We start from the raw sequence: 25,766 nt of genomic DNA, 5'->3' as shown, positions 1-25,766 counted from the left end.
TTTCAGTAGTGGGTAGCATGTTATATTAGCTCTGTAATTTGTATTGTTGATTTGTGTTGAATGTAGATTTTTAGAGATTTTATGTTAACAGTATGTAATGTAGTATGTTGTACCTCTTAGGATAAAACTTTGTATATTTTTAATTTTGATTTTCATAATTGTGATTAATTTTGGGTGTTTTAATTTGGTATAATCTGATAAACATCAGTGGATTACATATAATTTTATTCTTTGAGAATATAGCACCTTGCAATTGCCTAACCAGTTCTGAAACACCTTATTGGCTTAATTCAAAACATTTTCAGTTGTGTGTAAAGAATGATGAAAGCTACCAGTGCATAACTGAAAACATTTTTGTGTAAAAATCATATTATTTTCTAAGTTTGGTTCATTCATCTTAAACAATCATTCATTTTGTGCAACTAGCAGTAAGCATTCTTAGTTTCATTGATATTTGCATAACTTCCTTACTTGCTTCTTCGTTTTCATTTTATTTCTGTATTAAATCATTTTCAGTGGATTTAATAACACTGCATCTTTTTAATTCTATTGTTATTACAAACTCAACAAAATTGTGTTTAGCAATATAAGAATCCATCTGCTGAAGACATTAATAAATGTTGGTCTTATTGGTTGATAAAAAGATGTGATCCCTTGTCATAATCTAATCAGAATATTGCTTCTGGGAAAAGATAATCCTCAAGTGTTCACTTCCTCAGGAACTTAGTTTATGTCATGCAGCCAGGTATCATAACAGAATCAGTTGTCATCTTTAAGTAATAGCTTATTTTCACATTTTAAGTGAGACATCCTTTGAAAGCATACAATGTCATTTAACCCTTCACTGCACAATTTTTTTTATATGAGTAAAAAAAAAATATATGTATTATACAATAACGTACAATATACTGGAAAAATATTTTAAAACTTTTTACTCACCCTATAGATATTGTAGATCCAAAAATTAGGTTTGTACCCCGTGAGGGACATTGTGCATCAACAAATGTTTTTTTAACTGCACATTAATTTTACAAGTGTACACTTATTATTATTATTTTTTGACATTTTAAAAAAAAATTGAATGTAAAGTGTGGACTATAAAATGTTTTGTTATCAAAACTAAAATACTTGTGTATAATTTGTATTCATATTAATAAAAAAAAATTGTAATTATTTTAAAAAGAATAATTTTTAAGAAATAAAAAAAAATTATAAATCATTAATCTTTTTAACTGAAGTTTATGATTCATTATGATACACTATAAAACAATTTTTTTTGTTATGCCGACATAGATACACCTTAACTTATACAATTTGAACAAGTTTTTCCACTGCACCCGAGAGATTTGCAATGTCGTGTATTACTGAACTCTGGCCAGTGTGATAATTGATCCATATTTGCATAAGGCAATGCCAATTTCCTTTTGAAAGTCAGTTAGTTTCAATTTATGGAACAGCATCTTCTATACAGAAGCTATGAGTTTACAATCATTAGATCTAGTATGTGGTAAAATAATCTAAAATACCATTTTTTACTCCTCATGATATTTTTGTAACACCTAATCAGCTATCTAACAAATCAACACTGCCCATATGATAATTATACACATTTGCAATCTGAGGACAATCAGTTTCAATTGTTTTCTGTTTTTTTTCCATACCTTTTAACACATGTTTTTGGTTGCTCCAACAAATGTAGATGCTAGTGATATGTTCTATTATCTTTCTACCCAACTATTGGTACCCCTTCAACTTCAGTTGTGTACTCTTCAGAGAATCCATGAGGCATTTTAGTCATATCTTTTTCACTAAGAAGTTTGATATAAGGAAATCTGTTTCAACGAAAAGTACCTGCAGAGTGTATCTGCATCTTTTCTAATTCTACAAGTAGCGCGAGAGTTTTATAATAATTGTCGTAAAGTAATTTATAATGAGAATCACTCAAAATTCTTCTGGCCATTCTCATTTCTATATTTGCATGTGGCCCCTAAATTTGGTTCTTCTCGTTGGGCTCTAAAAAGGGTATCATTTTTTAGACCACTGTATATTTCTAGTTTGAAAACAAAACCACTTTTGTAAGTGGTTTTGCTAAAGTTAAACTAAATTTGTTACTTAAACTTCAAGTAAGCTTACTTTTTATTCTCCCAGAATAAAAAGTTTATAACCTAACTTTTAGGGTTTAACGGGACATACTGTTTTAGAAAATGTTTGACTTTTGTGGCACACATCTGTTCGTCAATAGTAAGCAACTCTTCAAGAGGAATCAAAGCACATCTTTCATTAACTGAATCTATAATGGGCAATAATTTATGCAGTCTGTCATGGTCATTTTCATCAGCTGGTATAGCAAGATTATTATCATTGAAATTTCAATATTTTCTGATCATTTCAAATTTTCTGACTGGCATAGTTTCAATTATTGTGTTATTTTCTAATATATCGTTCCAGTAACTCCTGGTATTTGGAATATGTACTGAAGACATAATAATACAAATACCAAGAAATTTTCTTAGTTCATTTATCATCAGATTAAAAGGTTTATCTGGATCTAATTGAACACTGTATTTATGTGTTTAATTTCAAATATTTTCCATTAAGTTTTCAGTAAAGTAAAAAAGTAAAAATTGCAAAGGTATGTCTAATTTTAGAATATCTAAAGGTGGTTTACCTATTCCATAAAATAATATATCTTTCTTATTTTTATTCATATTAACATGCTTCCATAAAATAGTTCTTTATTTTACAGTACTTTCAGGATGATTAGAAGCAGGCTCACAGACTGCTTCATCTTTATCTAACAATTTACTCTTTGTACCTGCCCTTGTAGTCTGACAAAGCTTTAAAGATTCAGATTGTTGTGATGGTACAGTTGAAGTAGATGGCTTATACACAGGTTCAGTTACTATAGGTGCATCAAGAACTGATGACCGTTTAACAGAAGTAGATTGCTTGGAGACTGGTGAATCTGTTGGTATTTGTTCAGATGCATATTGTTGTACAGTAGATGTTATTAATTGACTGACAGACTTTGATATTGTTGTTGATTGATCATAGCCAAGAGGTTGTAAGACAGCAAATGATAGTTCATTTACTAGTGAAGTTACTAAAGAAGATTGATGAGGTTGATGGGGAGAGTGAAGAAACTGGCTGTAACTGAGCAGAAGAATCTGTCTGGATGGATTCATTTGCTAATTGAAGTTCAGTTAATTCCTGTTTATCATAATTGTTAAAACTGTCTATAATTATACCTTCACAATCATCATCTGAATTTTCTAATTCATCATCACTGCCTAATGGTATTGCTAAAGCTACATTCAACTTTGATAACAACTGTTTGTCTGATATATAATGATTTCTGTAAGCCATAATGTTGTACACCTTGATATTAAACAAAAAAAAAACCTAAATGAAGCTAAGTAGTTATAAAACTTATAGTTAGTAAACAATATATATCAAAATAAGCCATGAAAACACAACTGTTTTGTTATTGTTTACATCAAAAGGTCATAACCTCAACTATCATATGAGTTGAGTATAGGACAGTAGATACCATGAGGAACAAACTGTTTTCAACAAATATTTTATAAATTAACAATAATTTCACCAAAATAAACTATTTACAGCACTAGATGGTAGCTAAAATGAAAGAAAAAATTAACTTGTGACAGGATCAACTGATTGTAGGCCTGGTTAAAGAAATACAGCAATATGTCTGTAAGATGCCAGTATGTAGTGGCTACTTCATGAACTAACAATGCTGCACATGCTTTGGGTACTACATGGAACACCATTCACTGAAATCACCTTAATTATAAGAGATTTATTAACATTAAATTGGTTTGGGTCCTGAGAGACCCATTGTGCAGTGAAGGGTTAAGTTAACTCTGTTATTAACACTCTTAGCGCCACGCCTAAATCAGTAAAACTTCACCCCAGGCCAGACATTTTTTATTTATTTATTAAGACAATTACATGTGCATCAAAATTATACACGTGGCCGTTTTGACATTGCTAAAAATGTATCAGATTGATATACATGGCGCTAAAAGTGTTAAGCAACGCACCAGGTTTACAGTTCATAATTATACAGTCCGTTTACTTTGTAAAATCTATCATGTAACCTTTTTTCTGAAAATGAATTATTTCTGTAGCAATTGTTTTGTTTTGTCCACATACAGGAGCAAGTTTCTCTGACTACATTTTACGGCTAGTATGACTGGTATGACATTTCCTGTCCCCTTGTGTTATATATAAATTAAAAGAACTTCATCAGCTTTGCCCATTTCACTTAGCAAATAAGAATATTACTGCTGAAGTTGAATGATTTAATTCAGGGTTTTAGAGTTTGTGAGAAAAATTAGCTGGTAGTCTATCTGTATCTCATAGATTTATATGATCTGTTTGTAGTCTCTTTAACAAATCTCCTGACTGTTTTAGCTTCTATCAACTCTTAAAAGTTTCATTGGATTCCACCATCTGAAATTCCACACAAATGGTTATAGAAAAAAAAAAGTATTCTATATATGTTGTCCATTTCCAAAACTGGCCATCTCCGTTTTTTTTTATTTTCAGGAGACCTGAAAAACACTTTTTATGACTTTCCCCGGAAAATACTTCATCCTATAAAAAGATTTTATTATACCTGTAGACATTTAAAGGAACTTTTCTAACAGTAATCAACCCACCTTCAAGGGATTCAATTTCTTGGTGTTACAGCTATGGCCATTTTGAAGATAGCCAGTTTTGGAACAAAATAAGTTTTTTTTAATTAAGAAACTGTTGAAGATATATTTTTTTATGACTCCCAAGTTTTAGTTCCACTCAAAATAACATAGGAATCAACTCAAATTATTAGGTTTTAATACGCAAAGAAGTTCACTAGTTTTTAAATGAATGACAAAATTAAATATAATAAACAAAAAAATGGTAAGAAACAATAAACCATTCTCATCTCAACTATCTTCTCTTAATTTGACTTGCCGAATTAAATGACTGTGGATATATATATCCACAGATTATTTCATTGTCATAATCTGGTACAGTATATTATTCATCATAATGTTTTTCAGCAGTTCATTCACATCTCTTAATTTTTTTTGATAATTTCCATTTCCCTTCTGTTAGTGCTTGTAGGGGGGTCAGTGTGTGGAACATGTTTCTCTGAAAAGAAAACAAACCAGTTAGACTACACTTTTTTGAAGTGAAAGATATGGTTTTGTAAACAGGAATGGTTGTTTTTAAATTATAACATCTAACATATTACTTTATCAAATTTTTATTTTCCCTACAGAACTTAATCTGTCGAACAACTTTTAATAATTTTTGATATATTTTAAAATAAATTGATCTTGTGCAATCTTATCACTTCATATAAAATGATGCATGAAACAATGGATATATCTGGTTTTGTTAATAAATTATATTTTAGGGTTTTACTGTTAGGATTGCAGCATGGATTTTTAAGCTGACCATTGCTCATATACCTCTCTTGTTTCAGTTTAGTTCTCAACCAACCGTCGCTATTTCTCAGTTTTGTTGGAATCAACTTTATGTGAATATGTTCCATCTTGAAATGAAATAATTTTATCAGAACACTTAAACTAATATAATGTAATTATAATAACTGAACTCAAAAAAAAAAAAAATTAGTAAAAAAATCATGTTTAGCATAAATCCTTACAGATTACATTCACTATAACTTCACTTAGAATGCCAAACAATATTCGATTCACAGTAACTACTACTGCAGCGCTAGCATGGTGAAATAATGAACTAATGGAGATGGTCAATTCTGGAAAGAACCGTGATTTTTAACAAAACATAATATATGTGAGATAGCCAGTTTTGAAACATTTACTGCATATGTTTCTAAACGGACTACACTTTGAATCTATAAAAGCAATATGATAGCTTTTAGAGATGGCAAGTTTTGGGAATATATATATATGTATGTCACTATTTGTGGATGAAATTGTATTTGCATATTTTACTGGAGAATTTTGTTTTTAAGTTGTTTATAGTATCAGCATATTTAATACTGCAACAGCTAAGTAGCTTTGGTCTTTAACGGCATCTTTTACTTATATATATATATATATATATATATATATATATATATATATATATATATATATATACTTTTTATGGTTGTTTAAAAATTGTAAGGCAGTATTGAATGTGTAGTGCTTCTCTTCATTATTGATTTTGAAAGACTTCAGTTCAGTTTTCAATTGTTAATTATTTTAGAAAATTTATCATAAGATTTATTAATGTATTTATATTTATTTCTTCCTGGCAACTATAGGCTTATGCTTGATTGTAGATAACTAGGCTCCATTTTTTATTTAGAGTAATGATTTTATATTAAAATTAAAACCATTTATCAGTATTGTTTACTCCTGTAGGCATACTATTCTCATTTTTGTTTTTATGTTTTTTGTCATGCATAACTATTTATCTGAAAAAGATAATTTTTTATTATAGAATTTTATTATTTTGTATTGAATGATATTAAATCTCACTTTTATTCCTATTTTTTTCTAGTGTTATTTAAAATATTCCTTACGCTTCCCCATTTGTGGTTTTGCAAACATGATATTCTGAAAAATCCATTAACCACAATAGTGAGGTGTAACTACAATGCATTTGTGGAAATTTGTTTATTTTTGTCCTTGAAAGCACAGGTGAGATTAAAATGTTCATCTAAGCAAAGCATTATTGGCCAATATAATTCTTAAAAACTATTACAACCTTCTGGAAACTGTCAATAGTGAGTTTTGGCAAATTGCTTTGAGATCAAACAAATATCACTGTGATGTCTGATTGATTTATTCAAGAGTTATTTAATATTACAAGATCCATGACTATTGAACAAGTAATAACCTTAATTTTTGAAAACCAATTTTTTATGTAAAATTTGTAACTTGCATTGACATCATTAAGAAAGTACTTTTATTTAACACTATGAGAAGTGTACATGCTACTGACATTACTCTTTGTAGTTTTTAGCATATAAAGTGCCTATTTTAACATTGGACATGATGTCTCATAGCATCAATGATTGGCAATAATGCTAATGCTCATTTCTAGCAGTTGATTATTTTTGCATTTCAGTATGCAGTGAAACTTATTAATGTAATACAGGTTCTCTCTCTATGAATTCACATTGAGTTTCATTTGTCAAAGTGAATGGCTTAACCTATGTAATCTGGTGAGTTGGATTAATGTAATGAAAATAATCTATAAGCATAACTGTTACAGTAATAAATATTTTAAAATAAATTTTAATTTCTCTAGATTATTTTCTTTATTTTAACATAGTTTCATTTAAAAAAGATTCATCATCTTTTGTAATACACTTTTTTCTTAAGTTTTTTTTAATCAAAAGTTGCAGCTATAGCTGAAATAAGGGCCCATAAGAAAAACGTTTGGTGGTGTAAAATTGAACCTTAAATATTTTACAAACCAGTAACAAAATTTTGCTGAATAAGCACCAGTTAGTAAATATATATTTTTTATTAATTAATACTTTCACAAACATTGGTAAATGTGTTACAAAAGAAATTAAAAAAATTGTATTATTAAAAATAATATTGCAAATGCAAATGTATAAAAAGAAAAGTAAACAGAGTCCTAAAGAGACATGAAAAACTGTACCTTTGATGTTTTCTGGAATAAAGGCAATTTAAGTAATTATTAACTAGCATACAGTGAGATGTTGAAAATGATATTTTTTGTTTACTTCCATCATAAGAATGATAATTATTATTGTGTTGAGTGACCATTTCACTTCCTGCTATTACATTTTAAAGGTTATATATTCTGATTTTAGGCGCTTAAATAAATGCTGCAAATCTTTTGATTTCAGTGGAACTGTGTTCTCATACAACATTGTCAGTTCATCTATTAATGTCTTTATGAAACTAAAGGGAAAATGTGTAAAATCTGTATAACTTTTATAAGCCTCAGCAGCATTGTTATTTTTATAATGTAACAAAAAAAACTTTTGAAAAGAAAAGAAAATTCTTGTGCTTTTGTAAAAATTTAAAGGCAAGTCCATTTCCCAATCAAAAAGAGAAAGGTTCTTGACCAACTGGAAAGGAAGTGGATTTTGATTGCTGTTTTGCATCTATTCATTTCATTTTCGTGATGGTGTTTCTAATTTAAACAACAGTTACAGTCACACTGATCAAATGAATGACCACATACAGGAAATATATTTTCATCTTGTATTTTCATAGCCATCTCAATAGTGATATTTTTATTTTGGCTGATAACCACGATATTACATTTTTTAAGTTAAAAAATTCCATATATATTTTATTAATATATGAAAAATATGAAACAAAGCAACTGTTGCTTTGAACTTAACAAGTGTATGGAGAAAAGATGTCCCATCATTATGAAAGTGATCAGCCACAGTAATTTTTTTTTTTAAATTGCTGTTGATGCTCAACTTAGGTTGGGTAAAATTTTGAACCCAGCAAAATTCTATGACAGTGATTTCACAAGTTTTTTTATACTTTATCCTACGTATGTCACTAGGTTTCTTCCAATTAATTTCACACTCCCTACAACAATTTCAAGTGTCATTTGTGGGTTGAAAAATCATGAAATTTGTTTCTTAAAAAACTTACAATTAGTTTTGTACTTCGTTTTTAATTTTTTACAATTTCTTGTTCAAGATAAACCAAATTGATAAAAAAAATTGTTTGTCAAATAACAGTTTTCAAAATAAATATATTGCTTTCTTTTGTAATATGTAATGTGCTGGTTGATTAGAGATGATTTTTTAAAGGTTTTATGACCAATTCCATTACGAACTGGAACATTTTGATGATTTGGCATCTCTTCTATCTTTTTAAATGAGTGATCCCTTTCATTTTCCTTGAACTACTCTAAGCTTTTTTATAGATAATTTAAAAAAAAAAATTAATGTATTTTTTTATTAGGACATTATATATTTTCAAAATAAATTCACAATTCACTGTACAATTTAAATTTTTTGTGCATATATTCAAATCATAACACTTCTCAAAAAATGTTTTCATTAGCTTTTGGATCCAGTATTGTAAAAAATAAAAAAATATTTTGACTGGTTTTTGTATCTTATCAAAATAATCGACACTGTAACAACTTTAATCATTTTTCCCTTTACTGTTTTTTTTTGTTTTTAGATGTAATCTTCCCCAGATAGGCTCCTTTCTTTGTTTACCTCCCAATTACATTCATTTCAAAACATAATCTGAATTATCACAAACTACTTATCTCATTTTTAAACATTTTTATTTTAAAAATATGGCTTTTCAAAATAATTTATTCATAATAATTTATAATCGTTACTCAGAATAATTTTTTAATAACTATATATTATTGCCTTGTTAATCTCAAAAATTAAAAATGTTTACAAAACTTTACTCATTTATATATAAAAGAGATCTATTTCCATATTCTTTAAATAAAGGCATATGATCCTGTAAGCCCTTATTCTAGCTATTGGCTCAATTGTTTATAAATTTTCATATCTTTAGTCTTCTTGCAGTAATCCTTATATGATGTGTAAGTATGTAGTTATAAGATTAAAAATAAGACGTGCTCATTATTTTTTAATATCCCCTCCCTTTTCAAAAAGTTTTCAGCCATCTTTCTACGTATTTCCTGTTTTTAATAATCTAAATTCTTCCCTAATAACTCATACGATTTTTCCGTTTTATGTAAGTATAATACAGTATACTCTGCCAAGCGATTTCTTACTGTCGGTCTTCTATCTTCATTATGTCTTTCATTTTCATTAATATTATTTTACAATATTGTCTTTAATTTTCTAATACAAGTCGTTTATTTAGGCCATGAACTCTAGCACTATGAAGTCATTTTGCATATATACAGTTCTGATATGCTTTTAATAACTACTTCTGCTAAGGTATGTGTGTTTCAAGTTGCAAATATTATCATGTAATTGTGGTGTTTTGTATATTTTATACAAGACCAGTTTTTGTTTATAAGATTTTATGTAGTAGGTTGTCTACCATGGCAATAATTAACTTCACTCTTCCAAACTGGAGGACTGCTTTAGATTGGCGCCAGATATAGCTACTCTCATGTAAAAGAAAATGAAAGAATTCACTTATACTCTAAAGAGTCAATATGTTGCTTTCAATGGGTAGGCAGTATACTGTTTCTATTAATTGATGAAACAAATTATTACCATTCACATCATCAGAGAATTGGATCAAGCTATGGATGATATAAATAGAATGGGGATACAAAGTGTTGTTGAGTTTTATACTATTATATATTCCCATTATACTTCCCTGTGAAGGGAATTATACAAATTTTTTACTATTATATTCCACATGTAGTAACTGGAATAATAACTGATTTTTTAGTCTGATGAATTTAACTTTATATTCAGCCCAACTAAACTGATGTGTTAATTAAGAGTATCATCAGTTCTGCATAATGAATTGGTAGAATTATTATCTTATAAAAAATATACATAAATATTTTAGAAAATGTAAATATTTTTCACACAATTTTATCATTTTTTAATTTATTTGAAAATAATTTATATGAAGTATGGTCTTAGGAGTATGAGAATAGTTTTCTGTCATATGATGGATTTCTTCTTGTTTTTATTAATCGCTTTTGTTAAAACATTTTTCATACTTTTATTTTAATAAAAAAAAAATCATATTTTTTTTTTTTTTTCATGTGTATACCTTTTTAGAATATCTGACTAGAAAAAAAGTCTTGGAAATAAAGTTGAAATAACCCATCAAAATATTGTTACATTTTTTATCCCAGTAACTTGTGAACTGAAAAATAATTAAAAAGCTTGTTTTATGTAATATTATATTGATAACTAATCTATACATCAGATTATTAAGGTGTAGTCTGCAAAAAGGTAAACACAATGTGCAGAGTTACAGTTGTGAATATAATGATGTAATTGGCACTTTTTCTTTTTTATTTGCATCAGTTATTTGGGCTCTCAACTCCAATTAAACCTCTTTTAAGGTATGATTTTTTACAATTAATGGCAAACACTCTGGGAAGTACCAGATCGTCAAGTGTGGTCATGCAAGCTTGATGATAATCAAACTTAAATGACTTCACCCTGACTGTCATCAAACTTGAACAACAGCTCCTATGCAGAACCTATGCCCCTATGCTCCTATGCCCCTAACAGAACCTATGTGATTATTCAGTGTTTTTAATGATTCTAATCTGAATTTCAAACGAGGTTTTATTCCCTCTAATTTTAATTTAAAAGAAACTTAGTCAATTTATTGATAACAGTTTGGTTAATAAGGTGACAAAAACTTAGCGTGTGTAAGCTTGTATATCTTATTGGAAATAAGATCTGCATTTACTTTAATAAATAGTCGTCCATTTCTAAAACAGCCCTGGTCCACATAGACAAATTGTTGGGAAAGTGAAAATATTTTTATCAAATTATTTTTTTTAAATATATGAATAATTTTTGTTTTTTAATAATATATTTATGATTATAATAAATTAATACTTTTTTTAAATAAATGAATTTATTTTGGAAAAGATCATAGGATAAGGGTCTTTTTGGAAAAGGTTTATGAAGACAAAGAGGCATTTGTGAAATGGATTACGTTTAAAATGTACAGATTAAATAAGATTTAAGGGATTTGCAATATAACATGATAACATGATTTGTTTGCAACATTATAACTTTTTATAATATTAAGAACAAAATATACTTAAAATTGATTTGAACCTTAGTTACTATTCGTTAAAAAATTTATACAAAATCAAAAAAGAGCCTTAACATTTTTTTAAAATAATCAGCAATAGCTCATTAATACAAAATTTTCTAGTTTCTTTTGAAATAGAAATATTATCAAAACATTAAAGTAGTTAAAAAGAAATCTACATTTTTTTTTTTAAATTCTAGAACTAATATAAATAAAAATATATATTTAATAATAATATTTGTTTAATATAAATTAAAAAGAACTATCATTAATAGTTCTTCAGTAAAAAGACTTCAGTCCTTCAATGAAAATTAAAAAGCAAAAATTGGTGTGATTCTTAAATTGTATCTTCAATATCTTCCATTAATCCCCTTTGTTTTCATCTTCAGACAGAGTTTCTTCAGTTTGTGTATTTCTTTCATCATGAATAACTACTAATAAATAAAATGCAAGATCAGTTATGGAGTCCCAGTTTTTTCCAAAATGAAGTTCCAGTAAATTGTTAACATCAGCATTTTGAACTTGTTAGTCACACCTAGTGGTAATTCAATTACTTGCCACTTGATTTGGGTAACACTTTATTACCAACTCCAAAGAGTATTGAAACAATTTTCACCCCGTACAAGAATTTCAACAGTACGTGTGTGGCCTCAAGTTAAATAAATTTTTTTTATAGTTAAATGCGAAAATGCCAGTTTTGTGGTAATTTTACACTTGCACAGCCATCTTCCAGTTAAAGATCGAAAAGTCTTTACCCATTTTAAGTACAGTTTGATGCTTTGACAAAACCTCTTAATAATTATCAATATTGGTAATTTGTCAAATTTTGATAAATCTCTTTTGATTCGCCCAAAAACTATGTCGGGGAGCATGAACAAATGTCCCGTTATAGGTAAGAAAAGTTGTACCGCCTCAATGCTTTCAGGTGCGATGTGACAAACCATTTCATTAACATACCAGTAATTATTGTATTTTTGTTATGCCTCCCCACATCCATCAGCAAAAGATGTCATTTTGAAAAAGTCAGAATTTGTTAATTTATGATAAATTGCTAAGGCGATATCATTGAAATCTTTTGGGTGATCAGCTTTAGTCCATGTGTAGAGAAAGATGTTTTATGAGTTGGTTGAGAATCTTTTGATGATCCCTCACAAATTCCAAAATTGTACAGATAAATTTGCTGGGAATATTAAGCTGCCTGATTAGGTACCTTAGGCAAAATTAAATTTTTTTGACAGTCAAATGAATATGTGATATTTTTTCTCAATCTTGGCATAGATGCTTATAAAACATCTGCTTTTATTTTGTGACTTTATATTTAGTCTCAGTCTCTTTAGCTCCCTTATTTATTTTTAGTTTTTCTTGGAAAGTTATACAATTTGAATACTTATCTGTAGCAGGACTATGAAAACTAATATTATAATCAGTTACAAATACTTTTCTAAAGAATTCATTCATTTTAAATTGGATTCTACATGAATTAGTCTAAAAGTCAAATAAGTTTTTTATAGATAATGTGTTAGTCAAATATTGCTTATATGTATTTAGACTGCAGCAGTAATGAAATTCAATTGTTTTAAGGGTTTCTATAAAAGCTTTTACAGCATTTCTTTTATCTCTATATTCCAATTAATGGTGAACACCACTGTGTTTCTATGTTGCACACAATCCTGTTTGCACACTCGTTGAATACGCTTTTAATTTTGATATCTAGTACTACCATTAAAGCTTTCTGGCAAACTTGCAACTGTTTACATATACTGTGTGATAGGTGTAAAATATTTATTCCAGCATACTGTTTCCTGCTTTCTATCCTCTCAACACCTACTTCAACTTGGATTTTCAGTTAAAGTATATTTCAAGATAATATTGCTTGTTCTACTATCGCCTTTATATAATTAATTTTTTGGGGTTAAACATGTGATTAAATTTACGAATACCGTGCATGGTTACTTCTGAATATTTGAAATCTGTTTGACTGCCATGCACACAGTCAAGAAGTTTAAGGCAAGCCTTTTGGAAGAGTATTTATCTTTCTTTTTTAAATTTTTCTTTCATGCAACAGGATTACTAAATTTTTTTCTACCAAATCCATGCGAAGACAGTTTTATCTTACCTGCCTTTCTAGTTTCAGTTTCATACACACTGAATGTTAAAATTGTTGATGGTATATTTTCATAATCCATTTCCATATCAGTGGACCTAAATAACTCTTCTTTTTTTACAAATTAAACTAAAAAAAAATTAAAAAGAAACCACTACAAACTTGAAATACACCAATTCATTCAACAAGTCAAATTAACCTAAATTCACAGATGATTTACAACACTTTGAATGGTTATGAATTTTTGTTATTATAGAATAACTGTGGTATTGCCAAATAAAAATGCTGTTTAAACAAAATAAAATCTGTAGTAATTTGTTTTTAAAAGCAATTTATGAAAACACCTCTATAAAACATAAAATGAAGAAGAATCAGTCTGGAAAAAAGACCGATTGTGAACTAACTTTCATGTTAGTCAAAGAGAGTTTTAATTCTCTAGAATGTCTAGAAAACCACACGCGACAATCTTGAAAATCATGTCTGGAGAGGGTCATCTTGAAAATGTTTTCAAATTTTAAATGAATTTTTTTTTACATTTTGAGGCTTTAGAACTGCAAATTGCAAATTTTATATTCTGATAGAGAACGTTTTAATGAATGCAATGATAACTGAGTCTCAATTTTCCAAAATTATAAATGGGGTGTTTTGAAAAATGACTAGTGTGTGAAAATGCCATGCCTGACCGGAATTCAAACCTGGGACCTCCAGATGAAAGGCTGAGATGCTGCCACGGAGGCCGGAAAAAAATAATTTAAACCTAGCACATTAGAAAAAAAAAGTAGAACACACACACTGTATTAAAACATCAGTTAAGTAATATAGCAACAGAAAGTACTGTTACAGAATTATGTACTGGAGATTTCTGCTTAAATCAGATTTATAATTTATAAAGTTAGCTCAAACTATGAGCAAGGCTAAAAAGGCAAATGATTAATATTCTACAGACTGGTTATCTCATAGGTCTTTGGTTCCATTTATATAGATTTACGTTTAGATCTTGAAAATAAGTTCCACTTTCATTCATGTTCTTCATAAACCAAGAAAGAAATGTGTTTTTAATATTTCTGTGTTAACAAAATATTTGATGATTGGGGCTCTTGTAGTTAATAAGTGGTCATGTTGTTTGTTTTATGTTTTTGAAGTAGCTTTTTATTTACGTAAAATATTAATTATCTTTGTTGTTAAATAGTAGTATTTGATCATGAAAAAGTGAAATACCTTTTTATTATATATAATTAAATGATATATGCACAGGGAAAAGGTTGAATTTTAGTTTATGTGTAAGCATATAAATTTATTATTGAAAATGTTTGTGTATGAATGATCAATTAATTAGTTTTTAGTTCTTTCATTTGTAATTTGTTAGTGCAGTACAAAAGATCTTGCATACTCCTTTTAGAATGCAGAGTATACATTTTTACTGGTTTTATAAAAAATTAATTTAATAAATATTTTTTTATATCAATATAATTAAATATATTTAAAAATGATCTAAAATTAATAATAACTTTTTAGCACGATTGAATAATCATTTTTATTGCTTTTCCTGCCTTTGCATTAAAAAAGTCATTCTTATCAGAACATTTAACCAACGATGTTCTGAATTTTTATTTATTTATTGTATTCCAAGGACAAAAATGAAGTCCATCGACTGAAGTTTGTTCTTCACTGTTTCTTTGCCAATATCCTATAATAATGGCTGGTTGGTTATACCTCACATCTGAGTGTCTGTAATATCTTACTGGAATAATGTATGCAGCAATAATAGTATGTTCTACTAACCCACCGGGTTGGTCTTGTGGTGAACTCATCATCGCAAATCAGCTGATTTCAAAGTCGAGAGTTCTAAGTTTCAAATCCTAGTAAACTTTTATACAGATTTGAATACTAAATTGTGGATAACAATTTTTTTTTTTTGGTGGTTGGGTTTCAATTAACCACATATTTCAGGAATGGTTAACCTGAGACTGTACAAGACTACACTTCATTTTCATTCATACATGCCACTCTCATTCATCCCCTGAAGTATTGTAAACCTTATGGTGGTTCCAGAGGCTAAATAGAAAAAAAGAAAGCGCATATGTTCAACTGGAAATTCTAGTTAATATAAGTGTAATTTTTTCTATTTTACGATTAGTAAACACTAAGTTCAGCACTTAAATGTTCATGAAATCTTTCTTTTGATAATTCAGATAACTTTCAACATTTTTCTGATTTCTGTATTGTTCTGGCAATGTATTTATATTGTTTTTTACTCATTTTTTTAATCTTCTTATAAGCTTAAGCAAAAAGCAGGACTTCTGAGCATATTAGTATTTAAGAGTTTGGTTTTTCTCTTTTTTTGTAACCAGACATGTCAGTAACTAGTATTGTGGGAGTCATCTTGAAATTAAAGCCTATTTCATTGACATTATATTTGATCTATCAAATATGCCCAATAATTTAAAAAATGTGTTTTTATAATTAGCATTTTTTGTTAAATTATTCATTTAAATTCATCACTTTAATGCCAATTATTAATTTCAGCTTAAAGCTAATAGTCTGTTACTGCAGCAAGATTATCACCCACATTATTAACTTTCCCACAGAATTCTTCATAATTGTAACTTAGGTTCCTACAGAAGTTTTTGGTTTCTGTAAATTAGGACGTGACATATTAATTTTTGTTTTGATACACCCACCTTGAGCTATTCCGGTTGCTCACCATCCTTGCAGTTCATAGGCCTTGGCCTTTACTTACAGTCCTCAAAACACCCTTAAACTTTTCACTTGCCAGGCTGTGATGTCCCCCCTCAGCCATCCCACTCAAAATCCTCTGGTTTCATTGGGCATTGTCTTGAGAGTCATAATAAAATACTGACCCAGTCATCTCTTTCAACCTGATTGCCATCTTAATGTCCTTGCATTTGTCCTACCAGAACCTATCTAACTGCTATGCTGTATGCCCCACATACAAATTTTGAATTAAATTCTTATATTTTAAATTCAACAATGAAAACTCCAGATCACTCAACCCTAAACAGAGTTCCCATGGACCTAAACAAGATAGACAACAACAAAGAGCCCCCCCCCAATTCTAGCCTAAGGGACTGTCTGTAACTAAATATCAATCCAATTACATAACATGTCCCTCGCACATATGTACACAGGATTCTCAGCCAACCAACAATCATGTTGAGTTGGCTTTCCAAAACGAACACAGTTTACACATGTGGGTGGGCCCCCGTCTTTCTTGTCCAAGCAGTCTTTGAAATAGTGCCCTTCCTTTGTACAGTACGAATAAAGTTCCTTTTACAGTTTTTGGCCATAACCCTGAGCATTTAACACATCGACTAATTTTTAGAAAATCCTTTAAAATTAACAAATACTCCACCTTTTTCTAAGAAAATATCCCTTAATTGCTTGTCACATTCTATTACATAATATGAATTGCTACTTTCTTTTTTACCAGCACGGAAAGCTATTTTGAATTTACTTTGAAACTCTTCTATAGAATATTTGATATTCTGAAGAGATCTCACAACATCGGTCTTAATTGGATTCTGTTATCTTGGTTTGCTTCACAATCTCTGAAACTAGTTTCTTTGGAGGTGAAGACTCAGTCTGTTCCTTTTTGAAGACCCAAACCAGTGTGAAAACCTTTCAATATAGCGTTGCAACTTATTGGTGTTCTCTTTACCAGTAGCAGATGCAAAAATTTTAATTTACGAACTCTAGGCTGAATGTACAATGAACATTTCTCTTTTGTATTTTTGGAATTGCCAATATACTCTTCTATTCCCCACAAATATTGTTGAATAACTCAACTAATTCTGACATTACCTCAGTAGAAACTGAGTTTGAGGTAGCCAGTTGTCTTTATAACCTTGTTAGTGTAGCAACATCCAATTTCTTCGCCTGTAAAGGTGGCAGGACAGATTTAGCTCAGCTTGTAGAGGAGCCAGACAGTCCCTCCCTTACCTGCTATTCTGAATCAGAGTCCGAATGCTGTGTTTCAATTATACGCTTTGATTCTTTCACAACGAGCAACTTCTGTTAAAACCGTTCCTGCCTATGAGACAACTTTAAGCACTCACTACCACTACTGGCCTCATCCAATACTGCTTCAGCCTTTTCAGATATACACCATGTCTCTTTCACCAGAGATGGCTTCTGATGTAAACTGTCTATATGCCTGCAAGGTGATTTTGAATGTTCAGTAGCACTGCCAGCCCCACCCACTACTGCCTCAATCATCTTAGACCTGGTTATCTTATGCTGCACATGACTTGAAGAAGAACTAACAAGCTCCTACAAAGATTGTTTAAGAGGTGACGGTCTACGTTTTAGTTCCTGCCCACTCTTGTCTTGTTACCTGCGGTCATCTACTTGACTCATTAGTAGTCTCAGTGACTGTATCACTATCAGTTTCCTCACTGCTATCAAGAGTCTCCATAGCCACTCTTAACCATTCTCGACAATTCATACCAATTAATACTATTCAACAAGTAACAAATTGAAACTTAGTAGACTCTGATATAAGTACAATAACAGATCAAATTCAATTTCAACCTTGCAGTACATTGCAATACTGCAAACTTAAACTCAAACATAAACATAAAAGCCAATTACATTGGCATACACCTTTGTAGGAAAATTATTTTAAAAAATGTGCTTAGAACCCACTGGCCACCGCAAAAAGTAATCATGAACCAGCAGGTCTCCTGGACATCATAAACCCATTCGCCTTTTGCAAAACGCAGGTCACTAAACTGAAGGAACTCGCCCCATCTGTCTGTTAGAGATGGGGGTTAGAGCTTTATATTACCCAGAAAAATTATACTGTGCACACATTGTAGGGCTTATGCCCAAGATAGTGCTGGTGAGTCTGCCATGCACAGGGCATGCCATCTAGGTGTATGTCTCAGTTGCTACCCTGCTCATTACCACAAACTGCAGCAGTGCCTGCTCTGACCAGGTTACAGATACAAACTACAGCCAGGGAGAAAAGGATGTCATGACACTGCCAGCTGCAAACCACCATCACACCTGGTCAAAGCCGTTACAGGGGGATGTACTCTCGCCAGCACCCCTTGTATTGGGCAACTCTCTTCCAGTGCACTGCCCAAACAGTGCTCGAAACTAAATCACGCAGTTTCCCACCAGCTGACATACTAAAAAACTACCAGCTGTCATAGTATACCCACTTCTACGACGGCATGCCCTCTGTACACATAAACTGGCATGCTGGGTTCACCCCACCATGTAGGGATCAAACTGCGATCTGTCACCAAACCGTCAATTAAGATGTTTTTCAAATACCCATGGGGCAGACTCGTCACTGAGGGAGAATCATCAAATCTATTGAATGTCCTGCTAGTCTGCTAGCAGGCACACAGCAAACAACACAATATAAAATAAATAATACAATACTATAAATTCATCATAATATAACAAAAAATATGAGTTAGCCCACTCATTTGATTTGCGAAACAAATCACAAGTGATACTTGATTTATTAATAAAAAAATAGTTATCAATTTCAATTATACAGTTTCGCACATAATTCTAACTAATGCAACAATATCACACTCGCATCTTGCAATCGAAATAAATTTACATAACATCAATTTCAGCCAGTTTTACCTTGTCAGCCCACATTACAATTATTTCTTTAATTAAAAACAGGGTATACAGCAATATTAAAGAATATACCACACTACCTTAAGATGGTATCCGCAGAGAGCACCCCCTTCTGAGACACATTGTGTTCATAAGAGGGCAGGCCGACTTACCAGCACTCCCTAGGCCCCCAGGTTTAAATCAAGGTTCCATCAGGACAGTTATCACTATCAAATTTATTCAAAAGCCACAAATGCCCATTTAAGTCGTTGACAAAACCTCCCCCACGGGGGAATAGGAACTGATACGAGATATGCCCTTTTTCATAAAGAAGAAGTTAGATATAGATGCTTCTTTTTACAGTTGAAAGTCATTTTATATTATGGTTCACCACTATTCGATTTTGCAGATAATTATAATTTTTCTTTTCCCTCTATCTGATCACTATCGTTCAACGTACTAATGTTTCTGCTGCAACAATACAAAATAATATTCATATATTCAACTGTAGTAATGGCTTCCATCTATTGTAATCATTACTTTTTTCGTGATTGTTGGGTAATCATTTTTTTACTATTTAATGTACAAAACAGTATGCTGAAAGTACAGAAGGCAGTTTTACATACAACTTAAAAATAACAGAGTATATCACAGCATAATTCATTATAAAATAGACATAAATGATAAAACGTTTGCTTGGATCATGGGTTCTTGCTGTATATTAATTTGCAGACATTTGACCTAACCACTTAGTAATATGCAGTAAAATATAAGCTTTGTTTCTGTATGGATTTTTCTTTACAATTCTTAGGTAGAGAGAACTAATGTGGATCAAGACAGTGATTTTTATTTATATTTTGTGTGTATTTTTCTAATTTTATTCTAACTTAACATTAAATGTAAAATTTACATAATTGTTCTACTTTAAGAAGTATTTTAGTAATTCTTTATAGAAAGTGTTATTGTTGATTAAATAATAGTAACTAAGCTACTTGACTGGTAAGTTGATACACCTTCAATGAATAAATCACTTTTTAAATGTTTTAGCATATAATTATACTTTTTTTTTTCAATTTTGTACAGTAAGTGTAAGTCCTGAAAAAAAGAAGTTTTATTTAGTTAATTATAATTCCAGTCTGTTAGTACTATTACTATCTGTGTGTAAAATTGCAGTTAAATGTTGTTGTATATTAATATTTGTTGTATTAGTTTATCAGTTGTTGAGTAATTCTTATTGAAAACTTATATGCATTTGTCCACTGCCATTTTAATTACGCTACCAAGTTACATGAACAGTAGTAAAAAGCATGAAGCATTTTTTGGAAATGTTAGAAAACTGTCACTATCTAATCATATCGATGTAATATATTTGAAGCAGGATTATTGTTTTATATATATATATATATATATATATTATTAGTCAAAACTACAGTAAAGTTACTAGCTAAGTTAAGTAGTTATATTTTTTACTATATTATTGCTTTAGTGTTGTAATTATTATATTGATAAGGATATAAATAAGATTTGTATATTTTTGTTAGTTATTGCTTTTATACAGTAAAAAATAAAAGTTACCTCCTGTGGTAATCAGTATGGCTTTGCCAATTTTTTTGTTTGAATGATTGTTAGTTATATTATTTTTGCTACATTAATTAATGTTTTTTGAACAACCTTTAATGATGTCAGTTATTTTTTTGAAAATGATCATTCTGGTATACAATGAAAGAGAATGCTGTCTGCAACATTTATTTTAATTAACTTAAGTGAATAAATAAAAAACTAAGGTGTTGATTTTTTAAATAACTACCAAATATTGAAACTGATTTTATGAACTGCAGCTTGTAATTATTAGAAAAATATAAAGTTAATTAAGGTGCTTTCACTTTGTAATAATTGTACATGTAAGTAGCTTTTTTTCTTTTTTTGCAGTAAGTGTATTATTTCTTAATGTGTTGGCACACAAACACGTTTCGCTATCTTCTCGTCTTAGCATTATTAAATTAAATAAAAAAGAAAATTCTTTTAGTTTTTTGGAATGGCTGAGTTGAACTTAAACTGCAGCTGATAAGTAATTAACTTTAATTATTTTTCATTTGATATCAGTTTTATATGAAAGTTACATTAGTAAAATTTTCTTTTATGAATTTTTTTTAATTATGTGTGAAATATAATTTTTAATATTTGGCTGTGAAATTAGGATTTTTTAGGTTTATATCACTGATGTATGGTATTGGTAGCATATTATTCAAATTTTTGGCTTATTTTCTGGATTATAATCAGTGAGGGATTCATTAGCATCACATTTGGAACTTAAAATGAAAGGACATCATGTTGCTTTATGCAGGGATTTTTTAAATAAAATAATGGTTAAAATATAACCAGTGAAAATATTTGTAATCATTTCTTTTATAAATTTCACTCTTAAGGTTAATGCTTTCTCTTTGCTGGACTAGCTTTTCAAACTGTATAAATTCATGTTCCAGAGTATATTAATTAATGTTCAGTTATGTATTAAGTGCTGATAGAATATGTCTCCTGTTAATTTTAGTTTAAATCAGTGAAAGTGCACATAACAAGTGACTAGCATTATAAAATTAAAGAACAGAACTAAGGAACACTAGCTGTTTCTTAACCAGTATGTATGTTGTTGATTGTGAGTGCTTATATGCAATAAGATCTTGCACATCGATGTATGACCACCAGATGTGCGCGTGCACACATTCATACACAAACAAACATTTTATGTATATGGTATGTATAATAATCATTAATGATAAATGTATTCTTGAGTGCTAGTTTTCTTAGGGAAAGAGTTGGTTACTGTAAGAGATATCATTATATTGCATTATACCTTATTATATATTGTCATTGTTAAATATTTTTGATAGGTAGATTAATTTGGTATTTTTTTATTTTAGTGAAATTGACAATCTTTTTTCTTTAATGAAAATTTGATTTTAATTATAAAAAAGAGAAATTATTTTTAATAAACATGAAAAACAATATTTTTTAATAAAAAATTTTTAAGTAATCGCAAAACTTATTTAATCACATTAATAGAAAGGTAAATTAGACAAGACCAGAGTGTCTTCAGTTTGCACTTGAGCAGTAAGTTCCACCGCTTGAAAAATTTTATGTTTTTATGAACCATCATTGAAAATGGCATTTCAAGGATGTACTGATAATGTGTGGTTAATGGAATATTTTTATGTTTCTAATTATGTTCTAAAATTTTCATAAAGAATTTATAATAATAATTCAATGTAAACTATGTAACTCTTAATTCAATTTAATATGCTGCCATATTTCTCAGATTTTTTTTTAGAATTTTTTTAAGTTCTGGCAACTTTGAGTATATGTTCTCAAATTTATAATCAAGTGTAATCTCTAAGTTAGAATTTTTTTCCTTGACCTCTGTGAAATAAGATCTAGAAGAGGGATTTTCATTTTGATTAAGAACTTTCCTCTTAAAACATTCCTGACCTTGATCTTGTTGCAGCCAATATTTATATTTTTACAGTTGAGTAGATTTTTTAGTATTTAAAGTAATAGTTTACTTTTATTATTAATTCACTATGGGATAAACTTTTAAAATGAATTTGCAGGAATATAAAATGTTTCATCAGAATTGATTAATTATCCCTCACACTTGACCTTATTTATGATGGTCTGTAGTGTGATTCTGTAGGTAATGAACATTTTTTGGCAATGTAGAGCCTCAAAACAAGTGCTGGAAGGGCAGCAACCTTTTAATTGGAGAAATCAGCTGCTTCTTACCGATTCCATTTTCTTTCCAGAAACTAGCCCTTTTTTTAATAAGAAAGTTAATTTTTTTGTTTAAAAGTTTTAATTTCTAAGCTTAATTATATTTAAAATTGTTGTTTTACTAACACCTCCATTAGATTTCATGTACTTTTAAGCAGTTTACAATTAAACATTCATTATTTGTGACTTGATTTGGTAAGATTATTAACTGCTATTGGGTTTATGCTGTAAAAAAAGGGAAAAAAGTTTTTGTCAGTTACTAGATCAAAGAAAATATTAAGAAATTCTCTAAGAAATTAGATGAGAATTGTTTTTTTATGGTTAAAAATTATTAAATAACATTGAAATATGTAAATTTATGAAGGGGTTTTGAGAATTTTTTTTTACTTAAATCATTAGTTTTTATTTAGATTAATTAAAATGTAATTAGTTGCATGGTAGAGTTTTGTGTTTTGCAGCAGATTACCCTGTTACAAACGAGATTCTTGTGGGTGATTGGTCCTTATTATATGCATTGAAAATTACAGGTAAATGAAAGAGGAAGTAAGTGAGAATAAATCGTAAATTAAAATGCTAAGATTTCTGCAAACTAATCAAGATTTATGATTAGAAGTGCATTTTTTTTCTGTAACAGTGATTCTGTCAATGAGTAGTATGTCATAGATAATCAGACGGCCTTAGAGCAGAATATTAACTGCTGTTGAAGCTACTAATATTAATAGCATGAGATTATCCAAATCAAAGTGGTACTTTATTCAAAAAAGGTTAGCACATTCAAATTCCAAGCAGCTGTAGTCAGTCGTTTAGATACCAGTAAATGTTAATCATTAATATTAAAGCCGTTTGTTTCCTAGTAGGTTCTTTGTTGTTCAGTCAGTTTCACACAGTCACTATTTTATTTATTTTCTTGAAGTGTTCATCCACTGCCAATGCAGCAGCCAAAAGTCACCCAAATCTTATCGCATTTTTGACTTTATATATTGATTGCTTCATTACCAATAGTGCGTGATGATCTTATGTAGTAAGGAAAGTATACATACGAGACTCAGCTGATAAATTTTGCTTATTTATGCGTAGCATGGGAATGAAAAGAGATATTGGAATAAAATAAAAAATGAATAAAAGTACAATACCTTAGCTACAAAAATCAGTGTTTATTTTTCAATATAATCCCTGTTTAGATTGATACACTTTTCCCAACATGTGACAATTTTTTGCATTCAGTCACTGAAAAATTCTGGTGGTTTTTCTTGGATCCAAGTGGTTACACCTTACTTCATCTCATCATCGGTAGTATAATGATTACATTTGAGATCCCTCTTGTGATGAGGGAAGAAGTGGAAGTCACACTGAGCCAAATCTGGCAAGTATGGCAGTTGCAGAATAGGCTCAAACTTAAGCTTGCAGAGAGTTTGTTCAGTACCCATTGTGTACAGATTTTGCGGTAACCTAATTGCTCAATAATGTGGCCTACTTGGCCTTTAGATATGCCTTACTGAATAGCAATACATTGCTGGGTGATTCGCCAGTCACTTTGAAGCAAATCACCCACCTGCTTTCAATGTTTCTTGTCAGTCACAGAAACTAACTGGTCATCCGCTGTGAGGTGCATCCTCAATTGTCATTCTATCAGCTTCATATTCGCAAAATTTCAATGCCCACCTATTCACAGTACTTCTGTCAACAGTTTCACTACTATAAACCGTTTTTTAAATGAAAAATATTCATAAGCTTCACATTTTCTGCTGTTAAAAATTCCATCATTGTACGCTGTTTTAACTATGTTGACATAGTGGTAATATTTGCATATTGGGATAATTTTTGATTTCTAATTTTTATATCAAACTACATATTAAACTTGAAGACATTTAAAATATATATAAAACTTTTTTGATAATATATGTAATTTCATTTGTTTATTAAATTAAAATTGAAAATTAAGAATTAAAATTAAAAAATCACAATTTAAAAGTTTTTCTTTTAAACATATAAAAAATTAAATTATGGAAATTAAAAACTATATAAACTATAAATTTAAAACTATATATTCTGATGTCAGAATTGATAAAATTAAAATAAATAAATAGGATAAAATATACTATATGTCTTGGCTAGCCAATGCAACAGTACTGCATGGATTTAAATTAAATTGGATTTATAAACTGTTATTATCTTATATATAAACGACTGCAGTCGTTTTTAAAGTGTGTCATTTTCATATTATGTTTTCAAGTTGAATTTACTCTTATATTTATATATATAATATTTCTCCAAAATTTCTATTTTTATTATTATTATTTATATTACATTTCTTAATTTCCAATATTTCCAAATTGGTTTGAATATCAGAAATAGTATATGTATTGTTAATGAGGTGGTCAGCAACATTAGATAAACCCAATTTTTCATTTTTATAATGTCTAATATGTTCAAGAGATCTGGTTTAAAAGATTTACTAGTTTTACCTATTAAATGTGTTAGTTTGATATAAAATTGATTGATATATGTACTTTGATATAAAAATTAAAAAAACAAAAATTACAACTGAGGATGTGGGTTACCATGAA

At 29.4% G+C, this 25,766-nt stretch overlaps 1 protein-coding gene across 1 annotated transcript in view; it reads left to right on the top strand.

The window, feature by feature from the left end:
- The window catches only part of LOC142330998 (uncharacterized), a 119,959-nt gene extending 113,870 nt beyond the window's left edge, over window positions 1-6,089 (top strand). The window contains exon 18 of the mRNA XM_075376546.1: window positions 5,498-6,089. The gene's annotated coding sequence lies outside the window, so the exon portion shown is untranslated. The remainder of the gene's footprint in view (window positions 1-5,497) is intronic.
- The last annotated feature ends 19,677 nt before the right edge of the window (window positions 6,090-25,766 follow it).

The sequence above is a fragment of the Lycorma delicatula genome, chromosome 1, assembly GCF_047948215.1.
Source record: "Lycorma delicatula isolate Av1 chromosome 1, ASM4794821v1, whole genome shotgun sequence".
NCBI classification, from domain to species: domain Eukaryota; kingdom Metazoa; phylum Arthropoda; class Insecta; order Hemiptera; family Fulgoridae; genus Lycorma; species Lycorma delicatula.
The sequence above is the reverse complement of the archived record's forward strand: the minus strand, read 5'-3'. Positions and strand labels throughout refer to the sequence as shown.